The 24,375-nt window shown below is 41.1% G+C and overlaps 1 protein-coding gene across 1 annotated transcript in view; it reads left to right on the plus strand.

The window, feature by feature from the left end:
- The window catches only part of LOC102963925 (sine oculis binding protein homolog), a 163,003-nt gene that overhangs the window by 42,012 nt on the left and 96,616 nt on the right, over nt 1–24,375 (plus strand). The gene's annotated exons all lie outside the window — the stretch shown is intronic.

Here is a 24,375-nt window from a genome sequence, read left to right on the forward strand (position 1 = left end):
GCACATTTTTCTTTTATTTTTTCTGTTTTGTCTGTTCTCTTTTTCTGCCATACTTAACCTTTTGGAATAAGGAATCAACCCCCTTCCAATGTGTAACCTGTTCTTCAGTTCCTCTGTTTTGATGTTTGAATTCTGAGAGGGTGACTGAGAATCTGATGAGGAGGGACACGGTGATCACAGCTGCCATCCTAAGTGACAGTGTCTCTCCAGCAGTAGAATCTATAGACTAGAGTCCATGAAAGATAAGTGGTAGCGATTCCTTATAAAGGCTGAGAAACTAGCCACAGAAGTGTGGCCAGAAAGCTTTAGTCCACACAGTTTAATATTTGTACCCAATGGTAATATTGCTCTGGCTCTTTCTAAAACCTGATTCGCAAATTCTAATCAAGAAAAACGTCAAGTCTCTCTTGACACCTTATATTCAAGTTGATTGATATTGAGAAAAGTGAAATAATGAATACCTGAACCAGCATTGCTCACACAGCCAAGCATTTCTGAGCAGCATGGTGGGTGAACACAGGAACAGCCATAGTTACCGGTTTTTGTTTTGTTTTGTTTTAAGACATCTTAGATCTGAAAATATCCTTAAAGAATAGTATTAGCCACCATTGATGAGAAGTGGAATGCATGTTTTTACAATTTCACACACACATACACACACAGCTAGTTTCTTAATCTTTAAAGAACCGCTGTAGCATTTCGCCACCAATTACTGAAGTCAATTGCTAGTTCTTGATTATTTTTCATTGATCTGTAAAGCTACCATAATTCATAAAATTGTCCACTTTTTTCTAAGCATTTCCATTTCCATAATACAAGATCACGATCTGTCTTTTCTTGAAGCAAACAATTATTATTTTTTTTAAGTCTGATATTTGCAATCCTGAAATGCTAATCTTGGGTTCACTGCATTGCAAGAAGCACCGTTGCAGCAAATTATCTCCTGCAAATTTGGGTCACATCATTCTGCCAAAAAACATAATGCTGAAAGAATTAGGCTGCAGGATTCAGCGGGGTGGAATTTTAGTAGCAGTCTCTAAGAATTAGGCTCATAATCTTCACTGGAACAGGGAGGCAAGTAAGGAAATTGTTTGGAATTCTTTTGGGACAGTCAACAGTCGAGTTCATTTTCCCTTGGGAGGGGCCAGTGAGACTCCAGAGGAGGGTGGCTAGAGCCTTGCATGAGACACGTTTTGTTTTAATATAGGAGGATTAAAATGATCTCTGAGACCCTGGGGCTCCTGTTCTGAGCGCTGAGCACTGGGGTAACAATCACAGGAGTGGACCCAGTGCTTTCATCTTCAAAGCCCTACTTACCACAACAAAATACTTTGCACTCCATCCCAGAAGATGGCTAGAGAACAGGATTTTTTGTCTTTCTATGATTCTGAAGGATTATGGGTCTGGATCTTGATGGACCACCTGTAGCGAGCAAAATCAAGCAAGATGAATTTGTCACAATTCTGGCGATACATGTTACATTTTGCAAAGCTGTTTTGCTTTAGTAAGCCTTTAAAATAGCCCAGAATACCAAATTTGTACATATAATACCATATATAAAAATTTATGTTATTAAAAAATAACATGTAATATTCCATCGTTATAAAGTTTAAGGTCAAACTGAATTTAAACTTCCGTAGCATACTGTTTTAAAAATATGGATAACTGGGAGCCGAGATAAGAATTAGTATTTGGAATACTTACAGCAGGTGAAATCAGCAGGGGGAGGGGGACCATTACCTTTCACTTCCTGCAGGGAGTTATTGGGGTAGGTCTTTGAACATTCTGCAAAAGCTGGGAGTCACAGTGGCTTGAAGTTTAGCCAGTGACTTTGACAGCTGATCCCAGCAGCCCATTAGTGTATATACAATACCTGTCTTCTCTGTGATCTTCGTGCTTATTTATATATTCCAAAGCTCTGCCACCCTATACCTTCTCATTTTTCAAATAGGGGAATAGACTGGTCACATTGCTTGCTGGATTCCTTTTTTTTTTTTTTTAATTTTAAGAGTGTTATCTCTGCAACAATATCCTATTGTATTACAATAAACATGTACAGCTGCTGCATTTCTGTTAACTGATAGGATTTTGTGGTCATTTCATTTAGGGCTTGGGTTTCCTAATGGATTGTATTCGATACCAGTCTCCATCCTGCCATTTCTAAGAACTGCTGTAATAAGCCCCAGGGTGTTCCTCACTGAAGAAAATAGCAAATAGCTACTTCTTTTCTTGTGTCATTTAACAGAGTCTTTAGTCCTCATTATTAAAATTGTGGACTTTCTTAATCTTAGAAAAATGGCAAAATTCTTCCCATTCTGACATAGAAGATTTTCTGCCTGAATTCTACACTAAATTTTAAATATTCAGAAGTGGATGGAAAGCAGTGTGAATAATATGTGTGTAGAAGAGAAATTTGCCTTAGATATAATGTAGGTTTAAAAAAACATGTAAAGTTAACTATGCTGTAAATTATGCTTTATAATGACATCCCGCTTCTTGGTGGATAGCATGCTGGGATCTAAAAATGGCCTCTAAGTTGAACCCAAATTGCATGCATAACTTTACAAAGAAAAATCCTAGTAGAAAAGGTAGCTAATTAGGAGCAGTATTCAGCTGACCTCTGTTTTGTGTCTGAGCAGCACCTGCATTTGTGAATGTAAATTGGACAGCTGTGCCTGTGGCTCCCCTGCTCTCCTCTTCACAAATGCTTGGGTATGGAGGCAGGAATTGATTCGCTGCTAAAAACAAGCACAAAAATAGCCCAACTCTCAAAATGAAGGCCCACTGAAAATTGGCTCTTTAAATTTCATTTGCTCCTCCACCCTTCCTTTCTCTTTGGGTCTCTACGTCTTTTTGATGGAGTAGGTTAAGAATGTCACATCTGTCTCTCACAAAACTCTGGCCCTAGAAAGGAAGGTGGGGTAGACTGAAGCCAAGTTAACCCTTTATGGCACGTAGTTTATATTTTCAAACCGAACTTAAAATTTTATTTGAAGAGTTGTGTGGATTGCCACACTTATGTAGGCTTTCTTAGAAATGTTTCTGTTAAGAGGGGATTGTGAGTCACAGCTGTGTTCGTTTAAGGAGCCTAACTACTAGCTTATACATTCCAGGGTGTTGGCTCTAAGAAGTGATAGTGTTAATCCATAATTATATTTTGTAGAATCCTTATCCCCAACAGTCTCAATTGCTGGCTCAAAAGGTTTTGAAACAGTGGGTAAGAAAAATACCTTTGTAGTCTATGGGCATTGGCTGAACAATGGTATGTCAATCTCATTACTTGATGCACTAGAGACTTTTCAGGGAACTAAGAGCTTGCTCTTTTCCCAGCCCCTTTTTGAGGCCACGAGTAGAGAAGGACTTGAGAACATTTCTAGCCTAGTGATTCTCCCAGGAGTTGGAAAGTTGCAGAGGTGTCTTAGTAGTTTTGCAAGGGATGCTGAAGGGTTTTGTCTAGCAAATACCAGTTTTACTTTGCACAATAACGGACATTTAAAAATATTCTTTCCCAAGGGAGTAATGCCTTATAATCATGATCCCTTTAAAAATGAGAATAATAAACAAGACCACAAATATAGTCATTTTCAAATAGCCCGTGTTTGGTCTTTTTCCTTCTGCTTGGGAAATATCTTACTGTCTAAACTAACGTCCATTAGGAGATAAATCAAGCAGGAGATAAAAACTCAAGACAAATGGCCAATGCAGGCAGTGTAAATGATTATTTTCTTTCTTTGTTAAGATCCGAAATTTATAGTGTTCTTTATGGATTCCTGACATTGATACTTTAGTAACAGGCACAATTTGCTAAAAACACCAAAGTTTTGCCTCCTTGTTCTAGTTTTTCCATAACTTGAAACAAGAATAGATGGAAATACTTCTTCAATATCATAACGTTGCTATTCCCCAACAGATCTCAGTGGGAAGAAAGCTGTGTAAATAAGAGATAATAAGGATGCATTAAAAGTAAAAAGATTATATAGACAGAAACAACATTTTGCAAATGATGTCATTAAATTGCTAACAATCATGATAATAATAAGCATTTAATGAGGGGAATATTGCATAATAAAGCATTTACTTCACTTTCAAATGATTTCCCTGAATTCACAGCAATCTCTTCTTAGAAGAGATCTCTTTTGGAAAAGCCATCACTAATTAGCATGTACCATCATATTATTTGAAGTTACATTTTATTTAGACTACAATAGTCCCCCTACCCCCAGGAGGAATACCTTCCCAGACCCCCAGTGGATGATTGAAACCATGGATAGTACCAAACCCTATATATACTATGTTTTTACCTATACATACATACCTGTGGTAAAGTTTAATTTATAAATTAGACACAGTAAGAAATTAACAATAATAACTAGTAATGAAATAGAACAGTTATAACAACATACTGTAATAAAACTTTTGTGAATGTGGATTCACTCTCAAAATATCTCTACTGTACTGACCTTTCTTCTGGTGATGCTGTGAGATGTAGGCATTGTCATGTAGCATTAGGGTCCTACTGGTCTTCTGACGATAAATCAGGAAGATCATCTGCTTCCAGACCACAGTGTGCTATGAATAACTGAAACTATGGAAAGTGAACCATAGATAAGGGAGACTGCTGTATTGGTATTTTTATTAAACATAAAGATATCTTGGAAAAGATTCTGTTTCAGACTTAATTATCGAACCTACTAGTGCAGAAGAAATGTGGAACAGTTGCCCTGATCATCTACTGATTAACCTGTCTCCTTTGTTCCCTTTAAGCACCGGCAGGATTTAATTTGCAAAATGGCTATCATTCATGAGGGTTTGGGGAAGGACATTAAGAAATTATTTGTAATTAATGTTCTCTGACTGCCTGAAGCTCAGGCCACAGACGTGCTTTTGTCAGGTGCTTGCGAATATTCTTGATCGACAAGTAAATGTGCCAAAGGAGGACCAGGGTTTTTTCTTACAGATTCACCTTGTTTTTAGGGGAGCCAGTGAACCTTTGGAATGATTGCTTTGGTTCTGCTGTGTCTGCTGGAACTGTGCCACAATCCTGTTGTCCACTGCCTGCATGTAGAGTGGCCGCCTACTGCATGTAGAGCAGGACTTTGGTCTGCAGGCCAGTGGCTGAGTTCCCCTTTCGGTCATGGCAAACAGGGGTGTACCTCAGAAAGCTCTAGGCAAAGAACAACAAACCCAACTGTTTTCTTGTTCTCTGGTATTTTGAAATATGGAATGGAATATTGATGAGCTGCTATAAGTGAGAACCTATGAAAAGGGTATAACAGAGGAGGGGGAAGGTGTTGGCCCTTTGGGGTTCCAGCAGGAGAATTCTGACCAGCCAAGTTAGACGTAGGTCAAAGTATAGTGAAGCCTGGGCTCTTAGAAGAAAGCCAGAAACGGGTCCAGGGCAGAGCTTCTGCAGGCTGGGTGGGACACAGTGCCCTAGGAAGCCATCAGAAGCCTTGGGGAGAGGCGTTTGATCTTCATGTTTATCAGAACACTTGAACACCCCTTGAGAAATGCTGGTTTAAGGGATACCTGGAACACAAACAGAATGGGGCAAGTGAGTTTCTACTGAAAGGAATAGCACTCTCTTCTAGTTTTTAATGGGCTACATTTTGGAGGTTGTGGGGAAAACAGAGGAATAGTTCTGATCTATTATCCAGAATGGATGTCAACTTCTGAATAACATTAGATATTGTAGACGAAATATGAAGAGATGATTAAAACTCCAAATAGCTTCAAGCCCCATTCTTTGTTCAACATTTGGTTTCAATGAACAGAAGGAAGAAGGGGGGGGTGCGTTATAGATCTGAATCTGATCACCCAGGGATCAATACACAGGGCTATTGACATATGCTTGAATGTTGATTTTCAGACACAGTGTCTCGCCAACCTTCTAGTGATAGCTAATGCTATACACTTAAATCAAGTTTTTCTCATCTGAACCACCGGTAATTATCCAATCCATCTCAAAGGCACGCTCTCTTTTAACATTAACCACAGTGTCAGATTGCATCAGCTACATTGTGTTCTGGTGACTGCGGCTGCAGAGTGATGAATGCGTGTGCTTTGAGTTCATAGTCCCGCTGTCTGGTTGGACAGTGGGCAGTTCAGGAAACAAATGATCGGGAAGAGTTCTAGTTATTTGGGACATGCTTTCTCCTTATCGATCCAGTCACTTGTATTGCCAACTTTCTCACCTTGCTGCTAGCCGTGTTCAGGTTTATCAGAGAACAGACATTTAAAGAATTATCTAATGGGTCATTTTGATATGCTTCTCCCATTGTAAGCTACATCCAGCACTCTTTGTGCCAGATTTTAAAAGGAAGGTGTCATGAGACCTTATTAATAAAGACCACAGGAGGGAGAAGTTTCTAAGAGTTCTTAGTGCACTATCCAGAGAAACCAAGAAAGAATGATTATGCATTTCCTAGGATTGTAGTTATGCTGTTAATTCAGATGCCTTGTTAAAAATGTTAACTATCCATTGGGGCACCTGGGTGGCTCAGTCGGTTGTGTACAACTCTTGATCTCAGTCTTGATCAGAGTCATGAGTTTGGGCCCCACGTTGGACTCCACACTAGGTGAAAAGCCTACTTAAAAAAAAAAAAAAAAAAAAGACAGTGGGGCGCCTGGGTGGCTCGGTCAGTCGAGCGTCTGACTTTGGCTCAGGTCATGATCTCGCAGTTCGTGAGTTTGAGCCCTGCGTCGGGCTCTGTGCTGACAGCTGAGAGCCTGGAGCCTGCTTCGGATTCTGTGTCTCCCTCTCTCTGCCCCTTCGCCGCTCATGCTCTGTCTCTCTCTGTCTCTCAAAAATGAATAAACGTTAAAAAAAAATGTTAAGGTAGTACGTTGAATTCAGGATTTTTCTTATACGCTTTTGCAAAGTCTGGTCACAAAACCTAGTACACTCAAGACGGCCATATGCAAGAGATGCAGGCTGTTGTTATTTTTATTTCTCTCCCGTCTTGGTACCTCTGGATAGCTTCTGTACGCATAAGCAAAAGTGTGAACTGGGCAAGCCATGTGTAATTATCTGTTCCTTGAGCTCTTTGTTCATTCTATCACAGATTAGAATGGAATAAAGAAAAGCTTGTTGTAGATGGCCGGTTAATTTCTGCCCCAGCAGTTCAGGCAGAGAATTGGAAATTCCCTACGTTACAATCCACTCTCAGGGTGGCCATGCACACAGCAGAATCTAATGTCTACTGACAGACTGCCTTCGGAGGTTACAAACGTCAATCTATTGCATTCTCCGTAAATGCAGGCCATGGGCCAGCACTGGGCACTACTACAAGCACAAGAAGGCAGATCAATGGTTTAATGAATCCATAAAAGATGCTTGAACTCTGCTGCAATTTACTGAACACTCTGGTTAAATGAAACTCCTGTAGTCTTTAACAAAGAAAGAGATAATCAATGGCTGGGGATGGAAGCCAATGTCCAGTAATCACAACCTCCCAGAATTTGTGCTGTTGTTTCATTGCTACCAGAGGGTTAGCCAGATCCAGGCTCTAAGGCTTACTGCTTATATATTAATATTTTCCTTAATGTTTGATCTGCATTTAACTCAGATGATATAATTGTAGAGTGCTTCTTCTGTAAGGACTATTTTTTTTTAATGTTTATTTATTTTTGAGAGAGAGGGGGAGAGAGACAGAGTGTGACCAAGGGAGGGAGGGCAGAGAGAGGAAGACACAGAATCCGAAGCAGGCTCCAGGCTCCGAGCTGTCAGCAGAGAGCCCGACGCGGGGCTCAAACTCACAAACCATGAGATCATGACCTGAGCTGAAGTCGGACGCTTAACTGACTGAGCCACTCAGGCACCCCTGTAAGGACTATTTTTAAAACCTATGGAATATTATTTAAATGACATTTTTTTTAAAGTAATAAGATTAAGCTCCAGAATTATATTATTCTAACATGTAGTGTCTTTGTAAGGTATCCCCATGATGAAAAGTAAATAGGGGAATAAAATCCATTCATGATTAAGTCCTCAGAATGTCAAATTACATAGCGTTGGAGAGCCCTGATTAATCCTTCCATGGTAAAATATTCCTCATTAGTTTGCTATGGCTAAGGGTTAACCACTCCTATTATAAATTCAGACATTAATGTATTTTCTGCTTAATTCATCTTCTAATAGAAGAAAATATAGTTAGTAGATAGGAATTTTTTACTTCGAAATGTGCCTTGGAAACATTACACTGATTTATGAGAGGGCTTTGGAGACATGTAGGAGAACTCCTTCATAAATATGTTAAAATGAATTTAAAAGTATTTAACTACGTTTGATTGTAGAAAAACAACTGCTTTGACTTTGAAATGATTATTTTTTTTCCCACAGAGATAGTAGAATTTATAACATAAATCAAAGATTTGCATCTGCTTTTTGTCATACAAATTTAAGCTTTCTTATTGTTTTACTTTCTTGATTAGCTAATTAGCATTATGAGAACTGGATACTACCCCACTAAGTGTATTTTGGGGATTCCGCGGGTAATAGGAATTTTGAGGCGTGACCATTGCCAGCCAGCTTCACAGGCCATTTGCCAAACATTCTAGGATCAAGTGGTGATTTCTACATGGATCCAAATAAGTGATATATTATCTTATAATCTGTTTTGATAGAATAAATTAATATTATCTTAAATAGGGTGAGCAGTTCTAAGACTGCACATCTAATACTTTGTTATAAGACCAATCTTTGAAGGCCCTGATACTTTCTGTGATCATCTGTAGGATTAAATTTTTTATAAGTTGGAGAAATTTAAATTGTTGCTGTCAGAGGACTTAAGGACACAGAGACCCAGGGGTAGGTAAGATAAAGCTGGGCAAATAGACATTTGTGACAACACAGAAGGGCCTAGAGGGTATTAGGCCGAGTGAAACAAGTCAGAGAAAGACAAATACCGTATGATTTCATTTATCTGTGGAATCTAAAAAACAAATGAATAAACAAACAAAAAGTGGAATCAGGCCTATACATGCAGAGAACAAACTGATGGTTTCCAGAGGGGAGAGGGGTTGAGGGATGGGCAAAATGGGTGAAGGGGAGTGGGAGATACAGTCTTCCAGTTACGGGTTGGATAAGAGGTACAGCATAGGGAATATAGTCAATGGTATTGTAATAGTGTTGTATGGTGAGGGATGGTAGCTACACTTGTGGTGAGCAGAGCATAAAGGTGTAAACTTGTGGAATCCCTGTGTTGTACGTCCGATAAAGGTATAGATATAGACTTGTAGAGTTGCTACCCAAGCTAACATTGTGTGTCAACTACACTTAAAAGAAATACTCAAAACTAACATTGTGTGTCAATTATACTTAGAAAAAAAATACAGAGGACAAACTGGTGATGGATTGGGGGGGGCGGGTAGGGATGGGCAAAATAGGTGAAGGGGATTAAGAAGTACAAACTTCCAGTTATACAATTAAGTCACAAGGATGTAAATTATAGCATAGAGAATATATCAATAATATTGTAATAACTTTGTATGGTGACAGGTGGTAACTAGACTTATGGTGATCATTGCATAATGTATATAAATGTTGAATCTCTATGTTGGACACCTGAAATATAATATTGTGTGTCAAGTATATTTTAATTTAAAAAAAGAAAAAAGAAAAAAGGTAGGGGGGAAGCTGGGCAAATACTTAAAGACAAGAGGGATTTGCCTAGCAGGAGACAAGTGCCTCTGTGTTGCTTTTTTTGTTTGCTTTTAGCCAATATTAAAAAAAAAATTGTTATTTATTCATCCACTTATTTTATTTTTATTTTTTTATTTTATTTTATTTTATTTTAATTTTTTAAAATTTATTTCTGAGACAGAGAGAGAGCATGAGTGGGGGAGGGGCAGAGAGAGAGGGAGACACAGAATCAGAAGCAGGCTCCAGGCTCTGAGCTGTCATCACAGAGCCCAACGTGGGTCTCAAGCTCACAAACTGTGAGATCATGACCTGAGCCGAAGTTGGTCGTTCAACCGACTGAGCCACCCAGGCGCCCCAATCCATCCACTTATTTAAAAAAAAAAAAAGATATACTGAGTCTCTATAATGTGCTAGGCACTCTTTTGGGTTTGGTGGATACATTATTAAACAAGAGAAAAGTCCTTGCCTTAAAGGAACTTACATTCTGTTCTCTAAGGGAGATAGATAATATACCAGTTAAGAATATGTATGTCTGTAACAGAATTTCAGGTTGTGAGTGACAAATGCTATGAAGAAAAAGCAGGGTGAGGAGATGGATAGTGACGGGGTGCTGTTTTACATCTAGTGGTTACAGAAGACATCCTTGAGGAGGTGATGTGTGGGTAGGGACAGAATGAAGTGATAGGGCTGTCACGAGAAGAGCTTGACGCAGATAGTTTTGGAGAGGAAGGGGGAGCAAGTGAAAGGAAGGGAACAGGCTTGGTGTTTTTGAACAGCAGCAAGAAGGCCATATTGTCTAGAGTTGAACGGTTAAGGTGGTTAGGGGCCAGATCATGTAGGGCTCAGAGGTACTAGTTTGGATTTTATTCTAAGTTTGATAGCAGCTGTTGGAAGGTGTTGAGCAGGATGTGTGACATGATCTAATCTTCACTGTTGATTGGATCTCTGTTAAGGAAGTAATACATTTAAGATTCTGGATGTAGAGAGGATTTGGAGAGTAGGAAAGCAATAGCATTCCCATGAAGCTGGGTGTGTCTGGCAACAGAAAACTAGAAGTGTCATATTCACTGAATTATTCACTAGGAGTTATGAAACATTTCCCAGTAGCAAAAAGTGTGTTGAACCAGTTTAGGGCTTTCTTTCTTTTTTTCTTCCTTTCTTTTTTTTTTTTTTGAAAGTGTGGGAAGAAATGAATCAAGGATGGATATTGTTGGTTAAATGTTCTGACACAGAGACTTTTTTTCTATAGAGTAGAAACCAAGGCTTGGTCACAGACCTATGGCATCCACAGGTATCCACACCCTCATTAGAAGTAGTGTGAAGAGGGGCGCCTGGGTGGCTCAGTCGGTTAAGCGGCCGACTTCGGCTCAGGTCATGATCTCACGGTCCGTGAGTTCGAGCCCCGCATCGGGCTCTGTGCAGACAGCTCAGAGCCTGGAGCCTGCTTCAGATTCTGTGTCTCCCTCTCTCTCTGACCCTCCCCCGTTCATGCTCTGTCTCTCTCTGTCACCAAAATAAATAAAACGTTAAAAAAAAAAAAAAAGAAGAAGTAGTGTGAAGAAGGGAGGCCTGGGTGGTTCAGTTGGTTAAGCGTCTGACTCTCGGTTTCAGCTCAGGTCATGATCTCATGGCTTCATAGGTTCGAGCCCCTAGCACAGAGTCTGCTTGGGATTCTCTCTCTCCCTCTCTTGCTGCCCCTCCCCCATGCGTGCTGGCTCTGTCTCTCTCAAAATAAATAAACTTAAAAAAAAAAAGTAGTAGTGTGAAGGAAAGGCGATGGTAACTTTGAAGGGACCATCTTTGGGTAAAGGAAGTGTTTTGAAGTGTTTTATTCTAAGAGTAGACCTAATTTGGTGATACTTATAGGATGTACCAGGATTTTTAATGCAAGTAACAGAAGACCCAACTCAAACTGGTTGAGACAATAAAAAACATCTTTTATCTGGTGGAATTCAAATCAGATGCCTCAGATAGGTTGATCCTGTAGTGCAGGATCATTCATTTCTTTCTGTCTTTGTACTTTTGTATATGGAGTGTTGGCTATCCTCCGAGGCAAGCTCCCCAGAGGTCATGGAATGGCTGCCAGCAGCAATCCGGCCTATATTGTTTCCTTTTTCATATCCAGTCGAAGACAGAGTGCCTGTGTCCTAGCATTCATTCCAAGCAAGAGTCTTGAAATTCACACTCGTTGTTTATGCTTAGGTCACATGTGCATGCCTGGACTGAGACTATGACCAGAGCAATGGATATTCTGGATTATCTTGAGCCAGTCAGGGCTTTTCTCTGATGTTAGAGTTAGTCTCATTTTCCTCTAAAGGCCATGGGAGGCTGCATGGGGAAGGGTAGCTACCAGAATGAAAATCTGGAAGCTGTTAAAAGAGGGAATGGGTCAGAATGATGGGTGATGGTAGGTGCCAGCAGATGTCCACAAGAGAGAAGGAGAAATGATCTCATGAAGTTATGTCATGAGGTTACATTCTGTACATAATGAATAGGTCATGCCCATCTACTCTTATCATGTGGAAGAAGGAATCCGAAATCCAACTATGGATTGAGAGATAAAAATGCAGTTAACATTCATCATAGGACACTTAGATGAACTACTTCTAATCTAGCACCAGCTGCTGGGAAAACCTGATTATTAGGATGTTGGCTTTAGTACTAGGACCAAAGTGCTGACTTTTTCTATTCTTTTTGGACTCCAAAGAATGCGTGATTACATAGAACTAAGAGAAAGGGATTGTGGTTATCTGTTAAGATAAGCTTATTTATGAAGAGGAACAATGGTGTATTTAGAGCAGCAGAGAGCACAGTAAGTAGTTTCATCAGTGTGAGTTACCTGGGAGATGCTGGCCAAGGACCATACTAGATATGGGAAGGCAGATATCTGAGACTACATGAGGCCACTGTTACTCATCAGGAGTTAGCCTGCCCACCCATATATTTAAGCTTTCTCTGTGGCTGAAAACTGTGCCTGGCAAACAGAAGGGAGTGGGGAGTATTCAAACAAATTGTGATTTAGTCTGAGGTTGAATCTGTCAAAGTCAGGTAGCTGAGGATGAGAGAGCTTGAAGGCTACAGCTTTCAAGTTACTAATTTGTCTCTTTATTAAATATTTCTTGAGCAGCTACTATGTGGCAGGCACTGTGCTAGTCATTGGAGTTCTAATAGGTGACAACAAGAACCTGGTTCCTGCCCTCATGAAGCTTATGGCTCAGAGGAAGGCAGACATTGATTTACATAATAACACAAATGTGAAATTTCTGTTGTGGCAAATGCTGTGATAGTGTTGGCATAGTGCTGTGAGAGCCTCTAAAGGGGAGATTTGATTAGTCAGGAGATCTGGAAGCTTCCCTGAGGAGGTAGTGCTTGAACTGAAATCTGAAAGATGCTGAGATAGGAAGGTGGGGAAACAGGGAGGGAAGAGCTTATTGGGATGAGGGCACAGCAGCATGAGTTTGAATCCTGGCCCTGATTTGCTACTTTGCTAACTTCAAATCCTTTTGATGGAATGGAACTTTACCTATAAACAAGAAAACAAACAAATATTCCCTGTATCAATAATGCCATTTATCATTTGTATATTCATTCATTCATTCATTCATTCATTCTACCAACCCTTGGGGATTTGTTGCTTGCTTACTGACTTCCGCCTTCCCTGACTTTTCACTCCACTTCATGGACTGTAGAGCTAGCACAGTATTCCTAATTTATTTCGGGGAGTATACTGACAGCTTGTAACTCCTGAAGGTAGAAGCATTTTGTAAATGAGTAAACAATAATAAAAATAATAACTGTGAGACCCTAAGTGTTTTTATTATCAGATGTATAAGAAAAGCAACAATAACAACAGAGAAAAAATGGGGTGAAAATACTCTGATTTGAGAGAGGAAAATAATTAATGTCTGACAAATATCATCGGATAATTGACAATAAAGGGGTAAGTCATTTTTTGGATGGAAAGAACCACAGAAAGGGAACATCCTTCCCCTCATCTCCCTTTAGGTGTGGGAAGAGATGTGGTTTTACTATATATAGAGAGAACTATAGAGCTATGTTAACATTCATGCAAGGGTAGACAGGAAGTTTGGGTGATACATCTCAGGACAGGAGAATGCTTATTGACACTCAGGTCCCCAGACTAGACAACTGTGATAAAATGGAAACAGAACAGCATGTCTGCTGGCACAATGACAGAGGGCAGTTCTCACGGCACAATGGCATGGCAGGAAAGGAAAGAATTCTCCTCCCTTTCTTTGTATTCTTTGTTTCAGCCTTGTATCTCATTTAATGCCTAGGATCATGATGACAACTCTGTAGAAATGTGGTGATAAATAAATAGGCAGGTAAGTAGTTCAGATTTTATTTTCCTGGGTCTTAACTGGGTGATGGGGACATGGTATTTGAAATGAAAGGTGTCAGCATCACTCTTCAGGATGCCAAATAGAGGAGGTGACCCTTCCCGAGGCTAACCATACCTGCACCCGCCTCAGATGACTGTGAATGAGAACCACGACTCAGTTCAGCTGGAGTCAATGGCCCCCTCTCCAGTTCCAGTAACTTCTAAAAAACCACATTTAGTGACAGTCGTTTCCAAAAGAGGCTGATTTTAAAACTGTGATGAAAATGGCTAACAGCAGGCTGAAGGTTAAAGTAAAAAACTTAAAAACCATAAAATCTGCCTGGAGGCTATTTAAGCAAACTGTTTTAGAGGCACAGATGGTTCATATACCTCTGAGCCAAAAACAAAAAAGTAAAAAGGGGACAGTAAAGCTGGCGTGATTAAGCAGACAAGTATGAAAGTTTTATTAGTACTAAAAAGGCATCCTTTAGAAAAGTGAAAAATCTGTCTCTGGCAACTCGGAAGACATGTTAAAGACCAGTGGGGAATGGAGAGGACACACAGATGACATCTCAGAGAGCAACCAAAGACAGTGAAAACACAAAGTGTGCTTATGTCCACTGGCTATCAGGGGCTGTGCTCTATGGAGATTAGAAAGCAGTGTAAGACAGAGATGGGGGGTGTGGAGGGTTGGGTGTGGCTTCCCTGCCCTGTGTTTTTGAGGTTCAGCAGCTTTTATGGGGATTAGGTGCGACTTAAATGGTGACTTGACTTTCTAAAGAAAATGAGCTGAAGCAAATCTGAAAGGCTTAAGCGCCGTAAATCAGAAGGCCCAAGACATGTGAAGGAAGTAAAGCATGATGTTGCCACCAGTACTATTAAAAATGGTAAGCATCCCCGAAGCTGGGGAATCATTCTGGTATGAAGGCCTCCAGCCTTTTCTAAGGGTGCTCCACCCCCTCCCCCCCACAGTACTTCTGATGCAGTCCTTCAAGGATGTTCCTGTACACGTGCAAGGACACACATATGCACTTCCATAGAAAGCCTCAGGATTTAATTTTTTAATTTTATTATTTTTTCATGTTTATTTTTGAGAGAGCATGAGTGGGGGAGGGGCAGAGAGGGGGGCGGGTACAGAGGATCCAAAGTGGGCTCTGTGCTGACAGTGGCGAACCTGATGTGGGGTGGACCAAGAAATCATAACCTGAGCTGCAGTCTGACGCTCAACCGACTGAGCCACTCAGATGCCCCCAAAGTCTTGGGATTTTAGATTGGTGGGCCGCCATTATCATAATTTGGAGAAAAGTCAGGCTCCAGAAAATAACACAACAGTGCAAAGTTTACAGGGTCCCCATTTGAGAAGCTTCCTCTAAGAAAAAAGCAAAGCAAAACAAAACAGTACTTGTGCCTTGAGTTAGCATTCAATATAAACCTTAAAAACATGACCAAATATAGCCTTGTAAAACGTAAGGTAAGTTGTTTGGATTTTCAGAAATCCAAGTAATTTACTTAGAGTTTGGCTGACTCCCTCCAAAGAGACCCTCGAGGAAAATAAATAACTGAAGGCAAGGAATAAAGCCTTGCCTTGGATTAAGAACCTGGGTAAGGAGTGGATGATATTCCTCAGGGTACACATAAATTAATAGCATCCTGTCCCAGGGGTTTATATTAGGAGTAGTGTCACTTAATATACTGATTGCTTGTTTGGAAGTAGATGACAGGAAGGAGAGGAAGTTTGCTACTTTTTCTAAGTTGCTTTCATTTGAAAAACCACAGGGGATTACCTCCTCCCACCTGTCCCCTTTACCACCCCCCCAAAAAAAACCAAACCCTGCTCTACAAATATATGAATATAATGAGGTAACCTGACATCAGATGCAATTCCATTCACTGAGCTGTCAGCTAGCACAGGGGACAAAAAGTTTCAATCCTTATACTCCCTGATACAGGCTTCCTCTCAGCATCCCCAGAGAGGGGGACTTGGTCTGGTGTGAAGGGGTCTCCATTGTGTTCCTTGCCTAGACTAAAAAAAATAACGTTTTTAGACGTTTGCATTACAGATAGTTTTTTTAATGGACAAAGGCATGTCAAACAGTAAGCTTTGTCCCATCTTCACAGGAAATGTGTAGTTCATCCTTCTTTAACCTGATTTTTATAAAAGGCTAATGCTGAACTTTGCAAGAGTTGACATAGAGGATTAAATATATTTTCATTAGACTCCAGGCTATACAAATATGGGATACAAGAGCCTGAAAAGGTATACTGATGGGGACAGAAGAACCAATAATAAAACCAAAGAATTGGTAAAGATAAATATAATGAAAGTGTACCTTGCCTCTTAACACTCAGGGGTAACCTTTGCAGTTGGCCACCACGGAGAAAGGCTGGGTCAAACTCCGTGGCAGATGGTTTAATACATAGTGCATATATTAATCCGCAGAGGCAGCCTGGAAATGCAAGCAGGTTGTTAATGATCGTGGATAGCAGTTGCGAGCAGCTCCTGCTCTTGCAGTAAGGAATTCAGATGTCATGCTTCAGGGTTCAAGTTGATGAGTTTCTGGGTTGGGAAAACATTTCCCCCTTTGTATCGCACCACACAGCTGATGAGGCACGCTCCAGGGAAAGGGTGATGCAGACTATATCAGGTAAAGGCAAGAGAGAAAAGGTAGACTCGCATCCCAGGTCCGTGATTTAGTTTGACGACTTCCTATTTCTGGTTCAAGTGGCACCATTGAGAGTACGAGAGTACATCGTAGTGTGAGGACTTTGTGAATCAAACGTGAAGGCAGCAGACCCCACCGCTATAAACCTAACAGAACTTCAGACCTGATATTCAGGTCGATACTGATTAAAAAAGAAAGAATCCCCAATCTTATGGCCCATTGGCACCAAAGAAAGCCTGTACCAATGATGTCTTTTTCATTTTCCTGTATCTCGAGTTGCTTAGTAAGTAGAAATGAAAGTTGGCTTCCCAAATTCCAGAGCATTAAACTTGACTTAAAGACTGAATTAAAAGCAGGTGCCCAGAGAATTAATTAATGAAGAGGTATATTCCCAAGCCCTGTGCCACAGATGGAGCCAGTGTATTTATTGAAGCCTAAATCAAGACAACCAGAATTAAATAGAAATTCAGGAAGAGTTGGGTGAAAAGTTTAGATGTCTTACAGAGTTTCATATTCAATGTGACAAGAGAAGAAAATTACGGTACTCAAAAGTAAACTTAGGAGGTGAGCTGAAGTTAGCACTCCATACCTCCACCGGCAGAAACTCCCCTTGGCATTCAAGCCCCTTTGCTCACTTCCTTTACATTTCTGATATAGCCATTTAGCACTTAATAAATATCAGTTAAATGTAATCCTTTATGACATTGTAATTCAGCAAGATGTTAGACATCCCTGGGGTCTAGATATTTGGTTAAATACTTGGTCAGGGGTTGGTAATGATGATTTGGACCTCTGTGTCTTTGTCCTTATGGATGTAGGGACATGGATGATGTACTTAATAAAGACTGTATTGGAGTGGTTATTACAGTTAGCTCTTATCATCTGTATTCTCCAGGGCTGTACAGGGGCTCCAGCAAGTGGTAGCCATCACTGTATTGCTGTAAACCAGCTGTGCACAGGAGGAGATGTGGGGAGATAGGCCTCACTCACTCCTGGGCAGCCCAGCACCCAGGGCCCTCCCACTCTCCACACATGGAATGCCCAGCTTGCTCCTAGGGGGAGATGGGAAGGAAGTTGGCTATTTCCATCTTGCCCTTGGGTCCTGAGGCTGAAATAACCCCGTCTGTCACTTGGCTCCTTTCAGAAGCTACTGCTAGCAGGTCAGGGACAGTCACCCCCACCACTTTGGCTTGGGCTGGGATACTAAAATAGGCTGGAGAAGTGAAAGGCCGGAGAGAAGGGTGGAGGTCCGTGTCCTGTGCAACCAGTGAATGAACCAGCAACTCACTTAGGTCCTCAGAGGCTAGGACCTGTCTCAGGGCTGAGTGCCATGGAGCACAGAAATCTGAGAACTGGTTTCTGCTGAGAAGAATGTCTGCCTGAGTGTGTGAGTTTTCCTGTGCTTGTATGGAAATTTCATGCTGCACATTTATTCACTTACTCATTTATTCAGCTTCCACAGCGTGCTGGGCATTGTTCTGTGGCTGGGGATACAAAGATAAATAAGGAGAGGTCCCTGCCTCTGAGGCTCTCACAGTTGAATAGAGGAGACAGACAAGTAAACAAATGATATGGTATGAGGCGTGCTGGAACAGATGTGGATAAGGAGAACTGGGGACCATGGAGTGACTTCCCCAGCCCAGGGGCCAGGCTCTATGCATGAGTGAACACATGCTAGGAGGCAGACTGAAATGCAAATTCAAAGCAAAGGGTGGCAAGGCAGTTTATAGGATCTGAGTCAGGAATGAGCAGCGGAAAACAAATGTATAATCCTTATTGTAATGCCCGGATTATGTTTTAACATTTTATTTTATTTTTTTCTTTTACTTCTTAAAAATGTTTATTTATTTTGAGAAAGAGAGAGACAGAGAGGCAGCGGGGGAGGGGCAGAGAGAGAGAGAGAGAGAGAGAGAGAGGAAGACACAGAATCTGAAGCGGGCTCCAGGCTCTGAGCTGTCAGCAATGAGCCCGACGTGGGGGTCAAACTCACGAACCACGAGATCATGACCTGAGCCAAAGTGGGATGCTTAACTGACTGAGCCACAAGGCACCCCTTAATGTTTTAAAATATTACAGACTTTATAGGCATGCTTAAAACCGTATACCATGACTTAAATTGATTGTTGACATCCTTTTGTCTTCAGGTTGCATTTAGGAAAAAGTTTACAAGAGAGAATGGAGGCAGAGAAGCAGAGCATATGCAGAGAGCGCTCATGACAGACATGTAAAGAGTTGAATGCATATATGCACACTTCCTCGACCGTTCGAACTGAAAGCGATATGAGAAACCTTCTCCAATATCCTCCTTTTACAGATGAGAAAACTGTGGCCCGAGAATAGGAGCGAAGGGCCTTTAAAGTCTTGCAGAGGCCACACAGTTAGTGAGGGGCAGACACCATAGGTCCTGGGACTAGCATGAGACCTTTCAAGTCAACAAGAGGAGAACTGTAATGGTAGTTGCCTGAAAAGCCATAGAAACTGCTCTTCTTTTCAACTAGAATGTCAGTATTTAGTAAGTATACATATAAACTTCATAGAAGGGCTTAGGATGCTACTTTTCAACTTTTTATCTACCAGGAACTCATAGTAAGAAATACATTCTGCTTTAGGGGCGCCTGGGTGGCTTAGTCGGTTAAGCGTCCGACTTCGGCTCAGGTCACGATCTCACAGTCTGTGAGTTTGAGCCCTGCGTCGGGCTCTGGGCTGATGGCTCAGAGCCTGGAGCCTGCTTCCGATTCTGTGTCTCCCTCTCTCTCTGCCCCTCCCCCATTCATGCTCTGTCTCTCTCTGTCTCAATAATAAATAAAAACGTTAAAAAAAATTAAAAAAAAAAAGAAATACATTCTGCTTTGTAATTTAGAACACACACACACACACACACACACACACACACACACACCCTCTTACCCTATTTCATATTACCTCAATCACTTCGATGCTGGCATTTTCTTGATTTTACCAGAAAGTGTCAACTGAAGATTTTCATGCAGTTGTATCACAGCCGCAGCCCGGATGACAACAGTTATAAAATGTGTCATGATCTCAGAAGTATTAAAATAGGAAAAATGTTTAGGCTTTACAAGATGCAAAATGGGGCATATCCATTTAAAACTCGACTAAAAGTTTCATGAAACAATACTTATTTTTCTATGTGATGCACTCTGGCATTTCTGTTTTTTTCTGTTTTATTTCATTAAAAAGTTGTTGGTTGGGACTCATTAATGGGGTAAGAACTCAGCTTGAAGATACTGGATGAATAGATAGATTTGTATTAAATGTAATTATTAAGGCAGGATAGGAGGGCCTTTAAGGTCTTCCCATTGGATTCTCCTTGATTTTAACTCTGTGGTTTCATCAAGTTAAACTGAGGTATTTCTATTAGTTTTTCTGAACTTTCATTGTGGACTCTGTTAATGGAGTCATATTTATCTCTTAAAATGGCCAATGTCTGCCCCATTTAGAATTAGCTCGTAAGTATGCATTTGTCTTGATGGAGTCCTGGGGGGTGATGAAAGTATTGATCAGACAGTAAAAGGGAATGCTCCAATTTTTAAATGTGCTGTGTCAAGCTCTTGTATCAGGTAAGAATGAAGGAAAGGAAGGCAGAAGTGACTTGATGGGGAAGGAGCATGGGTAAGAGAGCCGCGTAAGAAGACCAGACACAGAGGAGGGGCCTGAGGAGTGAAGTAAAGAAGGAGAAGTGGCCTCCCGAGCAGCTTTCCATTATAGTTCTGAGCCTTGGGCCAAAGGCAGTGAGGAGTTAGAAGACTTGTCATGTGTGGTCTGGTCTCCATGTCACAGTCAATGAGACGATGCCCAGGCCTGTTCCATAGAGCTGTGCTGCTAATCCCGGCATAAGGCTTATCCTTCACAGGCCTCGCCCATGTCAGGGGACTTGTTTGGGGGGACCAGTTGGATATCAAGGAGAAAGAATGGTTGAATTTGCTTATTTTTATTTTTTAAACATTTTAAAAAATATTTATTTTTGAGAGACAGAGACAGAGCATGAGTGGGGGAGGGACAGAGAGAGAGGGAGACACATATTCCCAAGCAGGCTCCAGGGTCTGAGCTGTCAGCACAGAGCCCCACATGGGGCTTGAACTCAAGAACCACAACATCATGACCTGAGCTGAAGTTGGATGCTTAACTGACTGAGCCACCCAGGTGCCGTACTTATTTTTATTTTTATTTTGTTTTTGTTTTTTAATTTCAGTGTATTTAACATACATTGTTACGTTAGTTTCAGGTGTACAATATAGTGATTCAACAATTCCATACATTACTCAGTGCTCCTCACCATAAGTGGACTCTTAATCCCCATCACCTATTTCACCCCCCACCCCCCACCTCCCCTCTGGAAACCACCAGTTTTTTCTCTATATTTAAGAGTCTGTTTCCTTGTCTCTTTTTTTTCTCAATTTGTTTGTTTTGTTTCTTAAATTCTATATGAGTGATATCATATGGTATTTGTCTTTCTCTGACAGACTGATTTCACTTAGCATTATACCCTCTAAAAGATCCATCCATATTGTTGCAAATGGCAAAATTTCATTTTTTAAAAAATGTTTATTTATTTTTGAGAAAGAGAGAATTTATTTATTTATTCATTTATTTATTTATTGAGAGAGAGAGAGAGAGAGAGAGAGAATCAGAGCATGAGTGGGGGAGGGAGAGAGGGAGACGCAGAATTTGAAGCAGACTCCAGGCTCTGAGCTGTCAGCTCAGAGCCTGACGCGGGGCTAGAACTCGTGAATTGTGAGATCATGACCTGAGTCGAAGTAGGACGCTTAACCGACTGAGCCACCCAGGCACCCCTAAAATTTCATTTTTTATGGCTGAGTAATATTCCATTGTGTGGAATATCTTCTTTATCCATTCATCATCTATTGATAGGTGGTTGAATCTGTTTTAAAGTAGGCTGAAAAAGAAATGATAGCTAAGGCTTTCCTATTTAAATAATTTGATACAGCTAGATTAGAGACAGGTGGGAGGAGAGTAGGGCACAAACCGGCAGAGAAAACTGGGGCAGGGATTCTTAACCTCTAGTTTGAATCATGGTCTTCTTGGATAATCTGAAGAAAAGTTCAGAGTGGACCTTTTCTCTAGGAAATAAACATACACAGAGAATTTTACAGATTATTTCATGGGTTCATGGACTTTCTGAAATTCATTCATTGACCTCTTGAATTCAGGTTTAGAATCATAAGAGCGATTGGATATGGGCGAACTCAGCTCCTCATCTATTGTTCTGAAAACTAGAGTTCTTCCCTTAAACCAGAGATACAGGATGGATAGTTTTCTGACCTGTGCAGCCTGGAATGGAGGTTTGGAACAGGTGGAGGTGAACTGTAAATCTGTCAGCATAAGGGACAGTACAGGAAGACTGGGGTTTGACCGGTACTGCTTGATATCCCCAGACAGGCTTTTAGAGTCAGCATGCGGTAATAAACTTTGCAGTATTAGGAGAGAGAACAGTTCTGCCTCAGTGCCAGAAATAATGCTTCTTCCAGGATATAGACCTTGAGAATCAAATGACACAATTTTTCAGTAATTTGTCCAATACTGAGAACAGACAGATACTTCTCAAAATGGATGTCATTAAAGTCACAAAACTGGTGATGTTATGGACAGATTCTTCCATTTGCATTACAGAGACATAACAGATGTGGGGAAGCTCCCGGTCTTAGCAAGATGTTGGATTAAATAATGCTTGCTGCCTGGATGTCCTGTCGGATGCATTGTAATACTTAACAGAACTCCTTGCCACCTCTTAAAAGAATTTAAACTGTCAGCCCATTGAATGCTCATCTCTAATGTGAAATTTTTAGATGAAGCCAATTTAGCTTAATTTACCAAGATGTTGCTTCACGTCTGCAGGGGAAAGCAGGGCTGGAGTGTACTGGAGCTGCCCCTTTGCAGAAGTCTGGAACACACAGGACACAGAATAGCTTCTTTGGGTCACTGTGCCGTTTGTCAAGGAAAAGCAACACCACCCTGCTCCTGCCTCCCACTCCTGCTCTAGGAAAAAAAAATATCACTCATGCCACCATTCCAATAGACACAGGAATGATCTCAGAAAGCAGTTTCTCTTGAGTTTCTAGAATAGTCCCAGCATTGACCGTTCTTCAGGGTGGGGGTGGGGTGGGAAGAAACTATTGTTCTGAGAGTCTGCCTGGGACTGCAGATGGAAAGGTTTGATCAAGTACAGGAGCATCTTTGTGCTGCAGTTAATGGTTTTCCTTTTTTTTTTTTTTTAAATCCCCTTCTGAGGGAAATCTGTGATTACATTTTTTTCTCTGCACAGGTGCTAGAATGCATTGCACAAATACAAACATATCCCACTTCATGAGAAAATTTGGAAGTCATTTTCCTTCCATCTGTCTGAAGTAGACTGTGCTCTAAAACTGGCCATCCACCCACCCATTCTCCCACGCACCTTCTCAGTGACAAGGAGGAGATGGCATTGTAAGAGAATGAAGGAAAAAAAAAATATAAACCCCACAAGGCATTTAAAAGGATGGCTTATTAGTATCATTTGGACAGCTATGAATAACACATGATAGCTTCTGGGGCTGCGTATTATTCACAGAAGAGTAGCCTTAATTTTCCTTCTCTCCTCTTCCCTATTCCACTGTCCCTTTATTACAGATACCCTTCTCCGCCTAAGTCCCAAATCCTTGCCAAACCTGAGTATTCTTTGATCACAGATCATTTTCCTGTGTCCACAGTGAGTTCTCGCCCATGGAGGTAGGTAAGCTGTGGCTTTTAGAAAAGGGAGGCAGTGCCTGTTTCCAGAGGACGCTGCAGCTGTAAGCCTCCGCCGTCAGACAATCAGAGGCCCAGCAGGGCACCTTCCTCGTGAGCGCAGCTGCGCTGCTCTGCTCTCCAGCTCTCCAAAGGCACTGCTCCCTACGTGCGGATTCCAAGCTACATTTAACACAATTGCCCATCAGCACTTAGGAAGCAGTTACCACAGAAACCCAGCAGAGACCAATTAGTCACATGATTAAATTAATTAAAATAACCCAGGGCATCTGCCATCTTGCCTCTTTTTGCTACAGATAGCGCATGACCCAGACAGAACCGTAATTGGTTAGCTTGCTGTTGTGTCTCCCAGTCCTAGAACTGTCTTCTTACCAAGGAAGGGGGTTCTCCTGATTTGCTTGTCTTTCCATAAGAACTCTCTTGGGTTGTTTTGGAAGATATCCCTTCCCTATAAGCCAGGCAGTATCAAATTTACAAAACATCAGATTTAATAAACAATGGGATTGGTTATGTTGGGGATAAGAGGATTTGGAAACATTTCCAGTTGCACAGTTGAAGACTTGGAGGTTTTTTAATGAGGGCTTTAACAATACATGCCAGAGGGTGCTCTGTAATACGCATTTACACTTGACCTGAGAATTTTGTGGCAAGTCACGGAAGCCAGACCATCGTTTTGCTTGTTAAAGTAATAGAGGTGTTATAGTGGGGCACAGGCAGCCTGTGTTCTGAGATGGTCCCGAGTCAGGGGTAGCGTCTAATGATTTTGACTGGCTTGTCATTTGTAAAAGGCTGAAATGCACACTCTGAAGCTAACTCAGTAAATCAGTGTTTTGTCCTTGATATGCTGAGTGACCTAATAATGGCCTTCCCCCAATCTCCATGTAGTTAGAGGTTTTCTATTACACCAGTGCCATACTTCTTCTATGAACACACGCACACAAACCAGCTTGCCTGCAATCTCA

Source organism: Panthera tigris, chromosome B2 (assembly GCF_018350195.1).
Source record: "Panthera tigris isolate Pti1 chromosome B2, P.tigris_Pti1_mat1.1, whole genome shotgun sequence".
NCBI lineage: Eukaryota > Metazoa > Chordata > Mammalia > Carnivora > Felidae > Panthera > Panthera tigris.